Consider the following 5532-nt stretch of genomic DNA (forward strand, 5'->3'; position numbering starts at 1 on the left):
TTCAGTAGACGTGTTGGATGTTTCTGCTGGCAAAGCCTGACCCAGCCTGTGGCCCGGTGTGGGGAGTAGAAAGGGTTAATCCCATCTGTGCCTGTGTGGTGCAGTTCCCTGTTTACCCCAGCATCCACACTCCAGCAGAAGCCCTGCTTTGTCAAGCAGACATGCTCCTGCAGTGTTGATCAGCTTCCTGCTGTACCCCTGTTTCATCCTCTGCATCACCATTCACTGCAGCCCTCCTTCCAGTAATACCCAGCTCACTCGTTTTGTCACTCTTGCTTTAAGCCACCTGCACTTCTCTGACCGGCACCCCACTCTGCCCCTGTGGTGAACGTCCACAGCATGACTGCTCCAAAGCTCCCTGCAACCCTCGCCCAGCATCCCCAGGGTCCCTGTTTACAACCCCACTTTGCCCCGTCATGATTATCTGCCCACATTATTCCTGCTTCCATAGTTCAGGACCCTGCCTTGCCCCAAAGCAGGGAGGGGCATTGGCAGAGTTGTGTGGGAGCCCAGAGAGGGAATAGTGCTGGGTGGGGTTGCAGGGTAGGAGTGAGGGGCATGGGAAGAGCTGTATTTCTGAGGCTGGATGCTCTGTTCTGTGAGAGGAGGTGTCTAGAGGGCGGTAGGAGAACATCCTGCCTGCATCCTGACAGTCACTTATGCTTGTGAGAAGCATGTCAGCATTCACAGATACCCACCTGCCCTTGCATGGGGCATCCAAAATTGCTTCAAGTAGGCTTTGGTATTCGTTTTGAAAGCATGCACAGAGACAGTCTCACATGTCTCTGTCCCCAGTTGTGTCCTTTAGTCATGATGTTAAAAGGATCCCAAGAAGATTGAGATGGGCCAGGCCCTAAATTGAGCTTCTGACACCCCTTGAATCTCAGGCCATGAACCAAGCTGGCTCCTGTGTCCAACACTCTGCCCACCTCTCCACATCCCATCCAAGGATCTCAAAGTACTTGACATACCATAAAGAATTAACCCCTGCAGCTCTCCTTCCCATATACCATACCAGAGGTCAGTGCAACTTATTTCCATTTTACTCACAGAGACACTGCAGCACAGCGTGACAGAAGTGGGGCTTCACCCGAGGTCTTCTGACTCCAGCCCAGGTCTGCATCTGTGTTAAGTACTTCCAAGACTGAGAAATAACAAAAGACTGAGCTTGTTGTGAGCAGTTAGAAGTTGGTGTGGCCATCTGATTCAAAGAGAGAATAGCAAGTACAATGCTCAGGGGAGCCCTAGTGCTGAAGGAAAGGAGCCATCCTTTGGCCTCTTGCACACAGCAATGTAAACCCTGCTTTTATGTGAGAGAAAAGCTAGACATACCTCAGTATTCATGAGTTAGATTTAGTCCAGTGTAGATAACTACTCTAAACTGCAGCTGAATCATTTGTACTGATTTAACTCTTACCCTTCCACATTTAAATCAAGTGAAATCTATGCATTTTAATGGATAAAGGTCTTTGGAACCAATGTCTTGTCTGTTCTTCGGGGACTTAAGTGCTCCCACAGTCCTATGTTAGAATCACAGAAAAATAAGGCTGAACATTTTCTGTCTTTCTGTGGCCAAACATTTCCTATGAAGGTGGTTAAGCCCTGGAACAGATTACTTAGGTGGGTTGTGGAATCCCCATTGCTAAAAGTTTGTCAGTGTAGGTTGGCCAAACACTTTTCTGGGATAGTTTAGTCCTGCCTTGAGCACAGGGCTGAACTAGATGACCTCCTGAGGTGCCTTCCAACCATGTTTTTCTCCAATTAAGGAACAGTGGAGACTGAACAGGCAGTTTGGCTACCTTCCTCTGTCCCAGAGCAGCTATCTCCTAGCAGTGCTCTTTGTAAAGTTCTTTGGGATTTCTCAGGAAAAAATAAAACTACAGTAACTCTCCACAAAGTGCTCAAATGTCCTGGGTATGAGGCTGAGATGCAGAGTTTGGCTCTAGAGTCACAGTTTCAGGTCCTTGATTTTTTTTTTTTTTTTTTTTTTTCCTTGGGGTCTATCTCACAAGAGCAGGCTGGCTCAGCAAACGTATGTCCAGGGTATCAAACTCATTGGCCCTGGAGGCAGTGAGCATGCTGGATCCAGTGAACAGAGCTGGGCCACTGCAGGTGCCACATGCAGCATGCATCGTGCACACATAGGCCCTACCTCTGTGTGCAGTGTGTGGGGCTGGTGCACAATGCATGCAGTGTGCAGGTCCAATCCAAGATCCACAGGTAGCACTGTGGGCTGGATCTTTGTCCAGATCATGTATATGAAGCGAGAGTCAAGAATCTGGGCCTGTTTGGTTCAGAAGGGAGAAAACAAGAGAGGCCTGATAGCGCACACAAAACAGTCAATGGTATAGAGTAGGCAGAAGGGGTACTTTCCTTTATGCTTTCTTATGGGTAACAAAGCCAGGGGACATTTAGTGCAACTGAACATCAGGAATTGTACTAAAATAAGGGAGTGCTCTTTTGTGCACTGCCTCAAAACCAGTGGAACTACTGCTGCAAGATGCTGTTGAGAACAAGAGCTTGGTCCCATTCAGAAAAGGAGGGGATTTTTTGTGGGTAAAAAAGCAGTCCTTGTTGTGTTGGAAAGAACAATCAGCTTAGAATGAATGCAAAGCCTCATGCTTTCAGGACCTAAGCCAACCCCTGAGGGCCAGGTCTAAAAAAAGACTTTGGCACCTAAAGTACAACTCGGATGGTTGTCAGGACCTAAGCCCAACTGAGCAGTCTGCAGGACTTTACAAAGAGTGCTGTTAAAAGATGGCCAATGTGGGGTGGAGGAAGGTAGTCAAACAGCTTGCTAAGGAACAGCAGAGAGAGAATCAGAGCCTCTTCGATGACCAAGGGCTAAGTTTTTGCTAGTAATGTTCTCTGTATACCTTTAATTCTGCATCTGCTTATGACCTACCCCACTAGCCAGGGCTGAGCAGCTCAGAGGCTGTTTCTCACCTCAGCCTATTGTAAGTTCCCATGCTGGTTGTCCCTATGCTTATGTGCGGAAGGACTTATTCCAGTACTTGTGGTCAGAGTGTGCCTGATCCACCCACAGCACTGAGTCTAGCACCAAAACCAGCAGCTGAAACCACTTTTGCTCAAAAAAGTGGTTGAGGGATGCTGAGGAGCCCAGCTTTTGTAGAATAGTCTCCTAGTTGGAACATACTCAGAAAGTGGGAGACCTGGTCTATATGCTCCTCTGTCTGAGGAAGTTCAAACCCATGGCTCCCACTTGACAGAAAAGTACTTCATCCTCAAGCTATTGGTTGTTCATGGAGGTAGGCATCTTCTTCCCTTTTCTGGTGAAGCAGAGAGAGAGAGCAGCAGCAAGTAGCATGACTGAAGATCAGCCAAGGGCCCATTTCCTAGGGAGGGGGAATCCAGGTTCCCCAGCAGCTCATTTATTTTGCATTAGAGCATCATTGGATAGTATACACACACAGTGTTGGGAGCAGGGACCAGCAAATGCTTGCCTATGGATGAGGCTGCTATATGTAAGGTTGGGAGCAGCAGCAACACCTCCCCTATTGGGTTTTCAAAGGAAAGAGAAAACCTGCAGTTAGACCCAAAGGAACAACTTGGACCCAGTCTCACACACATGCCACTCTCCGGTCTTCAGCTAGGGGGAAAAGTCCAGGAGAGAGGAGGGATGTCCCCATCTTCCCCATGTTCCTTTCCCTGCTGGTTAGTTCCTACATCCTTAGCAGTGACCTGTTGGGAATCCCACTGCTTTATACCTAACTCTTTTCTCACCTGTAGAGGGGACTTAAGGTCCTAATGCTTCTGGACCCAGGCACCTAAATATGAAGAGTGTTGACATTGGTATTGCTACTGCCCCCCACCCCCCCCCCCCCCCCCACCCCCCCCCCCAGCCCCACCCCCCCAGTCACATGCCCACACACACTGGGCCTGAGTTCTGGATCTGGGCCTCTAGCCTGATGTTCCCCAGTTGTTCTTCATAGGGCTTGCTGCTCCTTCCTCTGAAGAATCCAGTTCTGGTCAGGGTAGGTGACAGGATACTGGAGTGCACTGATTTCAATGGGTGGTCAGATCTGGTCATTCTGGTTTGCTGCTGCTTAAAACCTCAAAGACATGTCCAGGGCATTTGCTGATTATTTCATATTTTAAAGGAAATTCATTTTGGCTTCCGTCTTCATCTCTGGGGAAGGTTCAGGGTTTGTTTTGGGTTGGCTTAAGCTGGCCAGGTGGTAATCCAGCTGGCAGTACCTCCCTCCTGGTCACTGGTGTTTAATAGATTACCGGCAGCCTGGAAGAATCCTGTGGCTCTGGTTCCTGAGTGATGGCATGATATATAAACAAATCGTACTGTCCTGTTATTTTGATGTTATCCCCTGTCAGTTAGGTCACAGCAGCTATAATAATTACTCCTTACCTCTAACTGAGCAAAGGAGTGAAAAATGGTCCAAAGGAGGGAAGCAGAAATAATATTCAGACAATTGAAATTAATTTTGTAAAAGGATGTCATTTTACGCTGAAAGTTCCTGGTGGATATGGAGAGAGCATGGTTAATGTGTGTGATGGCGTGAGGTTATGGGGCATGTTGGCGAGTATGTTTTGCAAGCTAAGCTGGGTTAGTCCTGGACCTATGGGAGACCTCAGAAGTGTCAGAGAACCTCCAAAACATCTGAGCCAGCTCCCAGGTGGTGGTAGGGGTCAGCATGCTTTGGATGTGCTACCCTGCAGAACAGATGTATAATTTGTGACTGCAAATCCTTGTGTCTGTGGATAGTCCCATGGCCCTTTATGAAGCTGTCAGCCCTGAGCCCTCGGGTTTTACCTCGGCTTCTGCTCACTTGCTAATCCTTCGATAAATCACTCCACCTAAATTGGATAGCATATTTCCCCCATCTGTAAAATAAATGTGGATAATGACACCAACTAACCCACCTACCTCATTCAAGTTTTAATGCAAGGTTTAAGAGATGGCTCTTAAAGCATCTTAAGATTTTTAGGTGGGAAGGGGTGACCTAAGAAGATGAGTTCTAGTTTATTAGCTGATAGATCTCATTAGTTTTCTTTTTAATTGTCTGATTTTTTTCCTGTAGCCAGTAGTAGGTGAGAGTGCCTGGCACTGTGGGCTGGGTGCTTCAAATCTCTCTGGATGTATCTGTGTAACTGTGGCCACTAGAGCAGCCATGGTCAGAGCGGTCCTACCCAAGGCATGGGTGATCTAGCGACTGCACTGTGCTGTTACAGGAGAAAGGAGGGAATCAGCATCACTATGAGGCCTCCCTTGCTGTGACCAGTTAGGTCCCAGATATCTGCCCTTTCTCATGGTAGCCCATTCAGACAGTGCCCCATGGTTATTATCCTGGTTCTCTCTCCCCTGTCACATTGTGCTCCAACTTGCTGCCCTTCAACTCGGTAGGTTTGATTGTTTCCCCCAAAGGCACACAAAGGTGAAAAGGAGCAAGGCACCGACAGCTTTCCTAGATCTGCCAGCTTCTCTCCCCACCTCCAGGATGAATGAGGCCCTTCATGCACTCCTCAGGGAGCAAACACAGATGCTTTTGTTCAGCA

General features: G+C 48.1%; 1 protein-coding gene across 1 annotated transcript in view; it reads left to right on the forward strand.

The window, feature by feature from the left end:
- The first annotated feature begins 1057 nt into the window (after window positions 1–1057).
- LOC102369484 (galactosylgalactosylxylosylprotein 3-beta-glucuronosyltransferase 1-like) overlaps window positions 1058–5532 on the forward strand; it is a 32760-nt gene continuing 28285 nt past the window's right edge. The window contains exon 1 of the mRNA XM_025211732.1: window positions 1058–1115. The gene's annotated coding sequence lies outside the window, so the exon portion shown is untranslated. The remainder of the gene's footprint in view (window positions 1116–5532) is intronic.

This window comes from Alligator sinensis, unplaced genomic scaffold (genome assembly GCF_000455745.1).
Source record: "Alligator sinensis unplaced genomic scaffold, ASM45574v1 scaffold344_1, whole genome shotgun sequence".
In the NCBI taxonomy this organism is placed as follows: Eukaryota; Metazoa; Chordata; order Crocodylia; family Alligatoridae; genus Alligator; species Alligator sinensis.